Source organism: Lipotes vexillifer, unplaced genomic scaffold (genome assembly GCF_000442215.2).
Source record: "Lipotes vexillifer unplaced genomic scaffold, Lipotes_vexillifer_v1.1 scaffold765, whole genome shotgun sequence".
Classification (NCBI taxonomy): domain Eukaryota; kingdom Metazoa; phylum Chordata; class Mammalia; order Artiodactyla; family Lipotidae; genus Lipotes; species Lipotes vexillifer.
Window position 1 is genome coordinate 421047 of NW_006773642.1, and position 14226 is coordinate 435272.

The window sequence follows — 14226 nt, forward strand, 5'->3', positions numbered from 1 at the left end:
TTCCTGCTGGTCCTTCTGCTTGGTCCTTCCAAAGTCCTGTCCAGTATCTTTCCATCCCCCAAAAGTTTCCCCAGAGCTCCCCCTCCCTACTTTTCAGATGTTAATCACTTTTCCCATGTCTTCCCTTTTCCATAGATCTGTTATCCCTTTTTTCAACGGTAGGCCAATTTTTGGTCTGTTTTAGGCACTAAAGTGGGAGCTCTTTAAAGGCAGGCACTGGGTGCAATGCTCATGCATAACTCTGGCACCTAGCCCAGGGCCAGGCACTCAGAAAGTATTCACTGATTGTGCGTTGAATCGAATTGATCCGTAGAGATTTCTCAAGGGACTAGATCTCTAAGCTGAACCAGGCCACTTTGTTACCTTATGTATGATGACTTATAGAGAGGAGAGGTCATTTGCTTGAAGTCTCAGGGCCAGCATTAGCAGAGCTGGTCTGGAGCCCCTCGTCCAGCGCCTGTTTTGAGGACACACACGGCCTCTCATGGTCGGAACCCTCTCACTGCCTTCTCGCTCACGCTCTCAGCCTCGGGGGTCCCAGCCGGAGAGGTGAATGGCTACACGTGGTTCTTCCTCTTGCCACGCTGAGCACTACCTGGCTTCTCATTTGGCTTAGACTTGCTCCTTTGTGCCCGACAATCTCCACTCCAGGATGGCTGCCTGTTACCAATCCCGCAGGGAGGGGCAGTGGAGGTGCCTGTCTCCTGGGCCCTGACATGTTATCCTTTCCAGAAATCTAGAGTGAAGCATGTGAGGTTGACACTCCTGTTTTATTTCAGGAGGGAGAGGGGCAATTCACCCTGCATGAATAACCAGAAAAGAAATGCTCGGGCTTCAGAAAATTTATATTCCTTCTAACCCAAGGCTTGTTGCAAATATCTCCCTAAAGAAATGATGGCCCTGGTGATTTATGGCCTAAAGCTGACTGCCATACAAAAGGATTATTGGACACTCTGGGTCTAAAAAGTAAGTTCGTGTCATACATACATATACACAGATACACATTCTTCCTCTCTCTCTCTCTCTCTCTGTCTCTTTCTCTCTTTCTCCCAATAAAACCTAGACACAAACTCCCTTATTAGGCTGCAGACTTGCCAGGGTCCATGATACCACTGTGGCATTAGAATTCATCTCACTGTCACTTAAAAAGACTATCATTATGGGTGTCCTGATCTCCTGAACAAGAGTCATTCTGGGCTGTACTTTGAAAACCATGAAGAACTGTACCAATATGAGCTCTTAAGGTTAAGATAATTATCCAGGTAATTCAGAAGGGAAATTCTCTTGTCTCAATGGAATAATTTAAGGAAAAACATTTTGACTTGAATCGCCCGGATGATTACTTGAGTTCTCCAACAACCATTGTTTTTGTATTGACACAGTTTTGAAATTTGGAAAGGAATTCTGCTGCAAACATAAAGTTGGAAACTTCTTTTTCTTGGATGTGAGTTTTTGCAGAGTATCTTTTAATAATCCTTCAGACTGGCTTTCCTATGACCAGAGTTCTCAGGTTGGTTAGAAGTAAAACCCAGCGCTTGTTAACCAACCCTGTTCCTCTTTACCTGAAAGAGAAATGAGCATAGGCACGCAATACCTTTAAACACATAGGGTGGTGCACACCTTTATTTACTAGCTAGAAAAGAGAGTTATCTGCTGGGCAGTGTGACAAAATTGCATTGTGATTTCTGGTTCTCCAAAGAGGAAGAGGGAACAGAATTCCTCCCCAAGAACTCTTTGGTTTGGCAGTTGTGATTGTTTGAGTTGTGATAAAGGCTAATATTTATCCAACCAGCTTCCCAAATCTGACCTGCTACTTGGAATCTGCTCAGTAGTGACCAATTGGTTACCTCAGAGCCCTGTTTGTTATCACAGCCAAGAACCCAGGCTGGTATGAAATACCAGTATATCATCCCTCCAGGACTGGATTGTTGAGTCATATGGCAAGGCCTTCAAGGGAGGTTTCCAGTTTAATTCATTCTAGTTTGTAGAACGATAATTTACAAAACAATGAAATCTAGGAGTTGACTGTGGGTTTAAAAACCAGTTAATGGTCCCAAAATAAAACAGATGAAGAATAAGATGCCCAGAGAGGATTAATGACTTACTTGGGTCACGTGGCTGGTTCGTTGCAAAGTCAAGCTAGAGTTGTCTTGGCTATAGTGTTAACATTAACAAGAACTGTCTGCCAGGCACTGGGCACTCTGCATTGCAAGTAATAGAAGATCCATCTTCAAGTGGCTTCGTTTATAAAGGAAACACATTTACGTATGGTCCCAGTAGGGCTGGCTTCAAGGTTTGATTCAGTGGCTCAAATGAGTAATTAGAGTGGAACTTGGCTTCTCTCTCTTCTTTCTCAGCCCTCCTTTCTTAGCACTGGCTCTCTTCCAGGAAGACCTTTTCCCTTAAGCTTGCAGAATCGCTGACAGCAACTTGTGGGGCTATAGACTCCAGGGTTCAAATTCAGTAGATAGTAGAATGTGTGCTTTGCATGTAGCTCCATGATAAGTCTCCACTGGTCCCATTGGCCTGATTTGTTTTTTGTGCCCATTGCTGAATCAGTCACTGTGACCAGCGGGATGGGATTTGTTGATTTATTTAAGTCAATCGGGCACCCTCCTGGGAATGGATTCAGAGCCAAATCCATCTACATCCACACAGCTTACTGTCCATGTTAACCTGACTACTATTTGGCTGTCTTCACTAAAGTGACTACTGTTCCACTGTCTTCATCAATGTAGTGATGAAGATAAAAGTTGCAGTTTATTGTTCATTTCAGGAAATTCCTGCCTAGTCTTTATAAACAAACAAGCAAAACAAACACAATTTAAATAAACATCAAACTTTGAATTTTCAATAAATAGCATCAAATGACTGTCAATTCTCTAAGACTCTTCGAAACTCTGCCTCAAAATACTTGATTGTCCACCAATCCCAAACTCTTATATCATGATCCTTATCTAATCCTAATCAAGCCTCCCCCACATTGAAAGCCTATCTTAAACCAGACTTCAGAATCTTATAAACATCCCAACTTTGTCCCGGTGATGTTAGTAAGACTCTCTCGTGGTGGTATTCTCCCTTACCTTGATAAGAATATACTCAGCTTTGTCTTATCCACTGTTTATTTTGGTGATATTTCCAGGGAGTCAGCATTCAGGATTCATTCCACTCAAAACACTTTACTAGGGAATTCAGGGTAGAGTTAAGAAGAGGGGACGAGGGATGGATGATGGGGACAACCAACAAATGTTTACACATGCTTCATGAGTGGGGCTACAGCCTTTACATCTTACATAGGTAAATGACTGAGGAAATGGAGTGGAGAGATCAGGCATTTGGCATCACTCATTTGGCATTCATTTTAGGGAAGGAAATGAATGAGAAGCCAGATGAGCAACAGGGTGATAGATGACAACATAGACTCAGCTGGGAAGATATGAATGCATGGTCTTCCCTACGGTGTGTCCCCACTGCCCCTCAAGAGCCTAAGGGATTTAAGACAATGTCTTTAACATTAGGAAGAGTCTGGGTTTATTTCGAGGCAGCAGGAAGAACACTGAACTTGAAGTCAGGGTTCCAGCTCTGGTTTCCTTCACTTACTAGTTGTATGGTCGTAGGTAGTCATGGCACACTCCCTCTCTGAACCTAAGTGTCCTTCTTTGTAGAGTGAGAAAGGTAAAACTCATCCTATTTTATTTTGGAGATGGAAAGTAGATAATAAACATGAAAGGAAAATTTTAAATGCAGAAATATCATATAGATGTTCTTACTCATTATTAATTTTGATAGCCATCAACAAATTCTTACCCAGTTGCTACTGTAACCAATTTGGCTAAACTCCGGCAGGATTTAGAACTCAGGCCACTAGGACAGAGAATATCTAATTGCCCCAAACCAGGTCCACAACCTTGGCGCTGTACAATTTCCCCATTTGTAAGGAACCGAATTTCTCCTGCTTTAATTCTCAGGTTGGTCAGTGGAAAGAGCACAGTACTTAGAGTCAGAGAAACAGGGTCTGAGATCTTATATGACATTTACTGGATATCTAGTTTTGGACAAGTGACTTAGCCTGTTGAAGACTTAACTTGTTTATATGTAAAATGTCTAAAAAGCAGCCAGTTCATATGCTGTTGCAAGGATTGTATATGAGTAGACCTTCAATACAGGTTGTCCAATTTGAATCTGATAGTTAAGTCATGTTCTGTGTGATGTTTTTGTGACAAAATTACACTTTTGTGCTTGGACATCTTAGTGCACCAGTGACCCCAGAGAAAGGAAATACATGAGGGAGTGCCTCCGTGTCACCGTGAAGCTAACTGATTACAGCAATGAGAATTTTTGTAATCCTAAGGATGAAACATCCGGTGACTATTTCAGGGATAATTACTATGTCTTATAATTGCAGGTATTCCTGGACAGGACATTTCCTGGCACTCTGGAATTCTCACAAAGTGGCAGAGGTTGGGATAGTTGCATTTCATGAGATACTTTAACATAGCAAAGCATCGCACAATGGTATGTGTTTCTCCCTCCCCCACAAAGAACCCTGGTGAAATGTCCCTTCCCTTCATGGTAGGCCTTATTTTCCCTCAACAGACTGCTCAAGGATGCACATGAATTGTCTTGAATGTTGGCAGCAGTGTGGTTCTGTCTGTACAATTAGCAGAAATCATGGTTCTGTCTGTATGGCTAATGATTTGTGTGGGTTATTTAATTAACGTGATAGCGTAGATTTTGTGGTAGAACAAAATGAAAATTGTATTCAGTACAAAAATTTAAGAACCATAGAGAAGAAATTCATTTTACTGAGGGTTCTGTGTTCTTCCCTTTAAGTGGAAGGAGAGAGGACCAGGAACATGGAGCCTTGGGGTTCTCTAGTTATCCTGGATCAGCTCAGCATATCTTGTGCATGATGAAAGAAATTCTGGTGGTCACTGCTGGTCAAGTGTCAAGATGGGATAGCCCAATGGTCAACATAATGATGAAGGGGTTAAAACAGCATGGCACTGAGATACACAGGTTGGGAATGAAGGGAAAAAATGAGAGAGATGGAGAAAAGGAAATCATGTCTAAAGAAGATTTTGCTTTTTTGTTGTTGTATTCTTCCAACTCTTTGCATTGATTCCTTTGAGAAAACCTAGAGTGCAGATCTGCATTAATTCTTAAGGCTTTTAGAGTTTAAAGCTGTTACTGAATACAATTTCATGTAGAAATTGGTCCATGTAAGGATACAACCCATGGGAGGGTTGTGATTATGAATTCTTAAGGGAGATCCTCCCCTCTACCTTCTACCAGAATATAAGATGTGTGGTTTTCTTTCCAGTCCTCTTTGAAGCCAAGTTGATGGAATGGAAGCCAAGTGGATGTCTAGCTGACCATTACAGTGAGGGTGTAGACAGCTGGAAGCCCAACTTCATGGACTTCTATTAGACTCCTTAGAACCCTAGGCTTATCTTCTTTCATTCACTTACCATGAGGCAGCAAAATAATGCTCATATTCATCAGGTTTGGCAAATGCCTTTGAAGTGAAAGCTGGTTCCAGGGCTCTACCGGTCTTTCTGAGTTTCCACCTTTATTCAATCCCTCATATGAATATTCCTTTATTTCTTAACAGCTCATTTACTGGATGTCCTAGCCAGAGCAATTAGGCAAAAATAGAAAGGAAGGAAGGAAGGAAGGAAGGAAGGAAGGAAGGAAGGTAGGAAGGAAGGAAGGAAGGAAGAAAGAAAGAAAGAAAGAAAGAAAGAAAGAAAGAGAAAGAAAGAAAGAAAGGAAGAAAAAGAAAGAAAGAAAGGAAGGAAGGAAGGAAGGGAGAAAAGAAAAGAAAAGAAAAGAAAAAAAGGCATTCACATTGAAAAGGAAGAAGTAAAATCATCTCTGTTCTAAACAACAGAAGAAAAATAGACTGAAAAAGAAAATGAACAGAAGCTCTGGGATGATAACAAAAGACCTAATTGGAGTCTTGTAAGAAGTGTCAACACAGAATCCTACACTCTGCAAAAATATCCATCAATCAACATGTTGCAATTGACACTTATAGAACAATACACATTCCTTTCAAGGGCCCACAGAACATATGCAATATATATCCTAAGACATAATACAAACCTTAAAAATTTTTAAAGAACAGAAATCATATAGAATGCATGCTTTTACCACAATGGACTCAAAGCAGAAATCAATGACAGGAAGATTAGAGGAAAATCTCCAAATACTTTGAAACTAAACTACACACGTCTAAATAATCCATGGGTCCAAGAAGAACTCTCAACAGATATCTTAAAAAATACATCGAACTGAATGCAAATGGAAATGCAACATATCAAAATTTGTGGGACACAGCTAAAACAGTACTGAAATGAAAACTTATAATACTGATGTACAAATTAGAAAAGAAGAGGCTCGAATCAATAATCTAAGCTTCCATCTCAAAGGCCTAGGGGGAAAAAAGCAAAATAACTCCAAAGCAAGCAGAAGGAAGTAGATAACAAAGACAATGGCAGAAATCAAAGAAATTGAAAACAGAAAAATGATAGGGAAAAATCAATGAAACAAATAGCTGGTTCTTTGGAAAGATCAATAAAATTGACAAAATTCTAGCAAAACTGGCAGAGGGAGAGAGAGAGAGAAAGGAGACGATTCAAATGATCAATATCAGGAATGAAACAGGGGGTAACATTACAGACCTTGCAAATAACCAATGAATAATAAGGAAATACTCCAAACTATACACATACATCGGACAACGTGGATGAAATGGACCAATTCCTTCAAAAATACAAAGCACCACAACTCACTCAATAGGAAATAGATAATTTTAGTAGCTTTACAACAATTAATGAAATTTAATTTGTAATTTAGAAACTAAAAAAAAAAAATCTCCAGGCCCAAATGGTTTCACTGGAGAATTTTACCAAACATTTAAAGAATTAACACCAGTTGTACACAACATCTTCCAGAAAATAGAAGAGGAAGAAATACTTCTCAATTCATTTTATAACATATGCATAGTGCTGGAATTCTAGGCAGCACAGTAAAGAAAAAAAAAAAAAAAGGAAATAAAGGGCATACACAGAATACGTGGAGATACCAATCTCTCATATTTTTCTGATGAGAGTATAAAACGGTACAGACACACTGACAAATATTTTGGCAATTTAAAAAAATCTAATATGCCAATACTATGTATCTCAGCACTCCTGGGCACTTTTCTCAGGGAAATGAAGACTTATGTTCACCCAAAAACCTGTAGACAAATGCTCATAGCGGCTTTATTCATAATGGCTCCAAACTGGGAATAACCCTATTGTCCTTCGACAGGTGAGCGGTTAAACAAGCTATGGTACAACTATACCATGGACTGCTACCCAGCAATCAAAAGGAACAAACTACCTATACATGCAACAATGTGGATGAATCCCCCAGAGTATCACACTGAGTGAAAAAGTCAATTCCAAAGGTTATATACTGTTTGATTCCATTTATCTAACATTCTTGAGATGACAAAATTATAGAACTGGAGAATAGATTAGAGGTTGGCAGGGATGATAAAAGGGATAGGGGCAAGAAGGAGGTGAGTGTGGCTATAAAGGGCCCACATGAGGGATCCTTGTGGCAGTGGAAATGTTCTGTGTCTTGATTCTATCAAGGTCAATATCCTAGTTGTGATACCGTACTATAGTTTTTCAAGATGTTACCATTGAGGGAAATAGTGTAAAAAGTGCATTAGAGATCTCCCTGTATTATTTCTTACAATTGCCTATGAATCTACAATCCTTTGAAAAGAAAAAAAAGTTTTTAAAAAAATTAGATCAATTAGGATACCCAACTTCATGTGACAAAAGGACTTGCCAGCTGCTGCTTGACAACAAGTACATGGACTGATCTGACAGTGCCAACAGATGTCATTTGTGCAGCCCGTTTGCTAATTATATATGCTTCATGGATTCCATCGTAATTACAGTGGGACTCACACTATATTTCCCATGCCAGAAATCACCAAATTCCCTGAGTAATTACTCAGGGTCAAACACCTTTGGCAGTGAAGGGTTTGCAATTGATGGCTGACAAACTGTCAAGAAATCAAAAACTCAGCTTAATTTGGAGGCAGAGTTGGGCAGTGGTCCACACTCCTTATATGTCAACTAAAATAGCTGGGGGAAGTACAAAGAGTGTTCTAATAATAAGTGTGTAGTTTGTTTTCAAGAATGGTACATCCCAGATAGTGCTTAATTTCCCTATTCCTGGCAAAAAAAAAATAGCTCAAGGAGGACATGATGATAACTCATTTGCATATGGTCATTGCCCATCATCACTTGTCTCCCAAAGCGGAACTTTGGCAGGAATCCTTAGCACAGAGTTCTCCAGAAGAGAGGCACTGCTTGGTTGACTGCCTGCTGGGTTCAGAGTATGTCACAGACTTCATTGAAGCCTCACAGCACTATTATGACATCCATTTTCCAGAAGGAAAATCTAAGGCTCCAGGAAAGTAAAGCGACTTCCCTGAGGTTGCAAGTGGAGTTAATGAGAGCTGAAATTTGATCCTAAGTTGCTCTCACCACAAAATTCTACTGGTCATTTTTTTTGCCCCGTGGTAGCAGGTGTTCCTCCAACTTCTCTAAGACATTGGTCTCAGAGCTGAGAATAACAGCAGGTCTATGAGCACAGTCAGCATTAAATAGAAAGGAAGCGCCTTGTATTATGAAAAGAGCACTGGATTTTGAGATCTAAATTTCAGATTCTTGTACTGCCTTCAGCTCTGAGGCTTTTACATAAAGCCCTGCACTTCTGTGAGCCTCCATTTCTTCGTTTGTGAAATACTTACTGCAACAATTAAATTAGGTAACAAATGAGAAGTATAGTATAGGGCTTGGCCCCTAGTTTAATACATGATGGATATTGCAGTTGCTGTTAGGAATTCCTTGAGCTTAGGACAGGGCAGGGCAGCCACTCTGGCTCTAGTTAATCATTAACCCCTAGCTTGCAACAGGTACCTCTAGGCCACCTGCTTCTCAGGGATCTGTTCCAGGAACACACAGGGTAGGAGCCTCCGCATTTCCTCTTCGGAGGTTGCAGCCTCAGAGCCTAACGTAGCTCTCTTAGGTTCTGCCAATCCATGTGCTCCAAAGGGAACCTCACTGACCGAAATGTTGTCTTCTCCAGAAGCCTTCCAGAACTGGGATCCCTCAGCTCTTTGCTCCTCTCTCTCTCAAGCCAAGCTCACATGGCATTCATTGTGTGTCTGCCCCCCTATAAGGATGCCAAGGCCCTGAAAGCCGTTGTTGGCTTCAGTGTTGACAGGTTTTAGGCCAAGCACAGGGCCTAGAAAAGCGAAGGCAGGAAATGCATGTTTAAAAAGAAATTGACAAATGACAAGCACACATATGATCTTCCGGAGGCTGTGCTGGCTATGGACCGGTACTGGTCTGCGGGCTGTTAGGAACCGGGCTGCACAGCAGGAGGTAAGCAGCAGGCAAGTAAGTGAAGCTTCACCTGCTGCTCCCCATTGCTCCCAACCGCTCGCCTTACCACCTGAACCAACCCCTGACCCCAGTCCATGGAAAAATTGTCTTCCATGAAACCAGTCCCTGGTGCCACAAAGGTTGGGGACCGCTGCTTTAGAGTGATTAATGTCGGTACTCACTGCCCTGGTGGTGTTTGATGTCAGAGGGAGAATGGGGATGTGGGTTGGCTCCAACTGCAGGCATTCTGTGTTGGGCAAACAGGAACCTTTCCAGCAGAGCCGATGTTATCTTATCACACCTGTTAATTTTCATATTTGGCATTGAGTATGTATAAAGAACTTTTCACATGAGACTCAAAGTGCTCTGACACCTGGGCTCACCGCTGTAACATTCTCTTGTGTTGTTAGCATCTATTTTTTATTTCCTTCCTAGAAGCAGAATCACAGCCTGCTTCTCAGCTTGAGCTCCTAGACTGTTGGCAGGACCAACAGCAGTGGCAGAGGAGGTCTTCACCCAGTTACTTCCACAATTTTCTGATGTCTTGGTAGAAGACAGAGGCCATGCCGGTTGCGGTTGCTGGTGGGGAGTGTGGATCTGGGAGAGTCCAGTACGGGAGAGGCATCCTTTACCTCTTCCTCTTTCCTTTCTTCCCCACTGAGGAGACACTGTGGTTTTGAATCCCAGCTTGGTCACTCTCCAGTTATTGACTTTGTGCAGAAAAGTCTGACTGTGAGTTTCTGAAGCCTTCAAACGGGGATAATAACAGTCATCCTTATAGGGCTGGGGAGAGGGTTTATCTATCAGCTCTGCAGTGTCTATTGACACTGCTACGTGCCTGTTATGTGCCAGGCACTGCTGTAAGTGATGGGAATACTTCAGGGAACACATTAAACAAAAGTGTCTGTCCTCATGGTTCTTATATTCTAGAAGGGGGAGACAGGCAGGGAACAACACAATAAGTAAATTATATAGTATATTAGAAAGTGATAAGTGATGCTGAAGAAAATTACAGCAGCAGGGATATAAGTACTGGGAAGAGGGGGTATGCAGTATTAAATAAAGTGGTCAGTGAGCCACGGGGCTCACTGAGATGACATTGCAGCAAAGATTTGAAGTTGGTAAGGAGGTGGAGAGCGTTCCAGGCAGAGGGAATATCAAGTGCAGAAGCCTTGGGACTGGAGTGTCCCTGAGTGTTTGTGGAACTGCAAGGAGGCTTACAACTGCATATGAATGTACAATTACCTAACCCCCCCAAAATTTTAAAGATATTTTTAAAGTTCAATTTAAAAACTCAGATCAATTAGGATATCCAAGTTCATGCAATAAAAGGGCCAGAGGCAAGGTAGTAAAGGGAGAGAAGTGAGACATGAGGTCCAAGAGGTGGGGGGCAGAATGCATAAGACCTGAAAGTCATCTGAGCATTTTGTTCAGAAGAGAGAACTGATCTGACTTGAGATTTAAGAAGACTCCTCTGATTGCTGCAGTGAAGGAGGCTGTAGGCTGACAAGTAAAGTAGCAAGGAGGCCACTTAGCCAGTGAGGGCTGGAAATGATCCGTGCAGAGAATATGGTACAGTGTTGAGAATGGAGCCTGGCAGCTGATGCGGTATCAGTAAATGTTATTGTGACTATTCTACTGTTAATAAGAGACCACGTTATTATTCTATTGTTAATAAGAGACCACTACCTGGTGTACCTGGTCTCCATCCAGGTGATGAATACACTCAACCACTGGTTCACCTTTGCCATGGAAACCTGATGTGCTCTTTAGAAGAACAGTCTCTTTCGCCAGTGGGGCAAAGTAATAAAATAAATCCATGATTTCTGTAGTTAGACAAGTCTATACTAGAATCCTGGCTCTAAAACTTTCTCTAGGACCTTGGGAAGATTCTTTCACATCTTCTTGAGCTACAGTCTCCTCTCTGGCAAACTGCATAATAACAGTCCCCTCCATATAGGGTTATTGTGAGCACTTATTATAATGACACATATAAAGTGTCTGGCAATAGTATGTACTCAAAATGCTAGTTTTATTCGCCATCCCTCATGCTCATTCATGCTGAACTTACTTAGAGTCTGTATTTCTCTAAGTGGTACTTATTTCTTTTAAGTATTTTCTGATTCAGAGTCCTTCTGAAATAAAAAGTCTTTAATGTTTACTAAACTTTCATGTTCGATAAAATAGTCTCTCTAATTTTAAAAGGACGAATGTTGGAGGTGTGTACTAATCACTCCTGGCCAAATGCCTGTGGGAAGTTTGTTTGTTCAGATTATAAGCCTGACCCAGCACCGAACTGAGTGCTGGGCACATATTAGGTGCTCAATAACTGTTTGTGAAATGAATGTGTCAGGCTATAATCAAGGACCCACTACTCACGTAACTGATGGCATTCTACCCTAATGATAGGCAAAAGGGAAGCTAAGGGATAATTAGAATAATCATACTTTGTACCCCTAGAAGTTTTCAATGTATTCATTAGATTGATTCTTACAGTTTTTTAAAAATTAGTCTTTTAAAATATGTTTCTACATTACACAATTTTAGACCCTCAACATGAGAGCATTGAATTTGGAGTCCAGAACTCTGGGCTGCCATCAAGGCTTCTCTCTTGGTGCCTGCTGTGTGGCTTTAACATGTGACCTATAGTGTCTGGAAAAATAATTAAAATACAAATGACCCTACATCACAGTGAAGCTGAGAATATCCCAGAAGCGAATGGTCTATGAAAGGCCTTTATGGATCCAAACTAGTGTGTATGAGTGGTTGAGGGGGAAGCAAAAACCACTCTTCCCCTTTTCACTGTTTAACACTGAGGTGAAGCTGTGTGGGCAACACATAACTGTGGGACATATTTATTTATTATAAATCATTTTCTTCATTTGATTGCTTCCTAGTATGAAAGAGACACATGCTTGTCATAACAAGACCAACTCACAAAAGCTCTCTTTGCCCACCCTACTCTCTCTTTTCCCCGCCAGACAGCCAAGGTCAATAGACCAAGGTGAATCCTTCCATTATTTTCTCTTTTCTCATTCACACACAAATATAAAGACACATATATAGGGCTCTATTTTTTTCCTGAAATGGAATCATACTATGCTTGTTAGTATATACATGAATATATATGCACATATACAGGTAAGAGGTTTATTTCATTGGTAAACAAATGTGGGATCATATTATACACACTTACCTGTATCTGGCTTTCCTCACTCAACAAGACCTCTAGAAAAATCTCTTCCTAACTCAACTGGTATAGTTTGAATTTACTCTTTGCAATGACTGTTAAGTTTATGGCTGACAGAAACCATGATTTACTCAACCATTTCCCTACTGATGGGTATTCTTTTAGTTTCTAGTTGCGAGAGGCAAGTTACTTCATTTCTTTATGCCATTTCTTCTTCTACCTGATCCAGCTTAAAAGCTTTTGCACAGCAAGGGAAACCATCAACAAAATGAAAAGACAGCCTATGGAATGGGAGAAAATATTTGCAAATGATGCAACCAGCAAGGGGTTAATATCCAAAATATACACACAGCTCATACAACTAAATATCAAAAAAACAAACAACCCAATCAAAAAGTGGGCAGAAGACCTGAATAGACATTTTCCAAAGGAGACATACAGATGGCCAACAGGCATATGAAACGATGCTCAACACCATTAATTACTAGAGAAATGCTAATCAAAACCACAGTGAGGTATCACCTCATACGTGTCAGAATGGCCATCATCAAAAAATCTACAAATGTTGGAGAGGGTGTGGAGAAAAGAGAACCCTCATACACTGTTGGTAGTAATGTAAATTGGTGCAGCCACTATGGAAAACAGTATGCCGGTTCCTTAAAAAAACTAAAAATTAGAAATACCATATGATTTACCAATTCCACTCCTGGGTATATACCTGGAAAAAACAAAAACTCTAATTTGAAAGGACGCATGTACTCCAACGTTCATAGCGGCACTATTTACAATAGCCAAGACATGAAAGCAATTCAAGTGCCCATCAACAGATGATGGGCTTAAGATGTGAGATACATATATATATATACACAATGGAATATTACTCAGCCATAAAAAGAATATCACCATTTGCAGCAATGTGGGTGGACCTAGAGAATATTATGCTTAGTGAAATGTCAGACAGAGAAAGACAAATACTATATGATATCACTTATATGTGGAATCTAAAAAATAATGCAAATGAACGTATATACAAAACAGAAACAGACTCACAGACATAGAAAACAACCATATGATTTGCCAAAAGGATGAGGGAGTGGGAGAGGGATGAAAAAAGAAAAGAAACTTACAGTGTTTAATGGATAATAAACCCACTGTTAAAGCCCAAAAGTGGGGTTACTAATAGAGCCTAAGGATTAAATAAGAAAATGCATGTAAAGCACTTAGCAGAATTCTTGGCACATTCTAAGTATTTAATAAATATTAGGTAATATTATTATTTTCCACAAAATGCTTTAATAGAGCCAGCGATCCCTTTATTTTTTTAGAGTCAAACATTGAAAGACGTTGATATTTTGGCTCTCTTAGAGTTCTCATACCCAATTATAGGTTTCTCTTTTCTTATGTTTCCCCTATCTTTTCAATGGGACTCCACTGAAGTCTTTCTCTGTGGCTATTCTAATTGCCCCTTTTTCCTGTTATCTCGGTTTCTGCCTGGGGCATGGCAAATCTTCAGCTCAAAATTTCTATTTGTCCTTATTGAGTAAAGTTTGTCGGGGAGGAAGAGGCTTCCTGGGC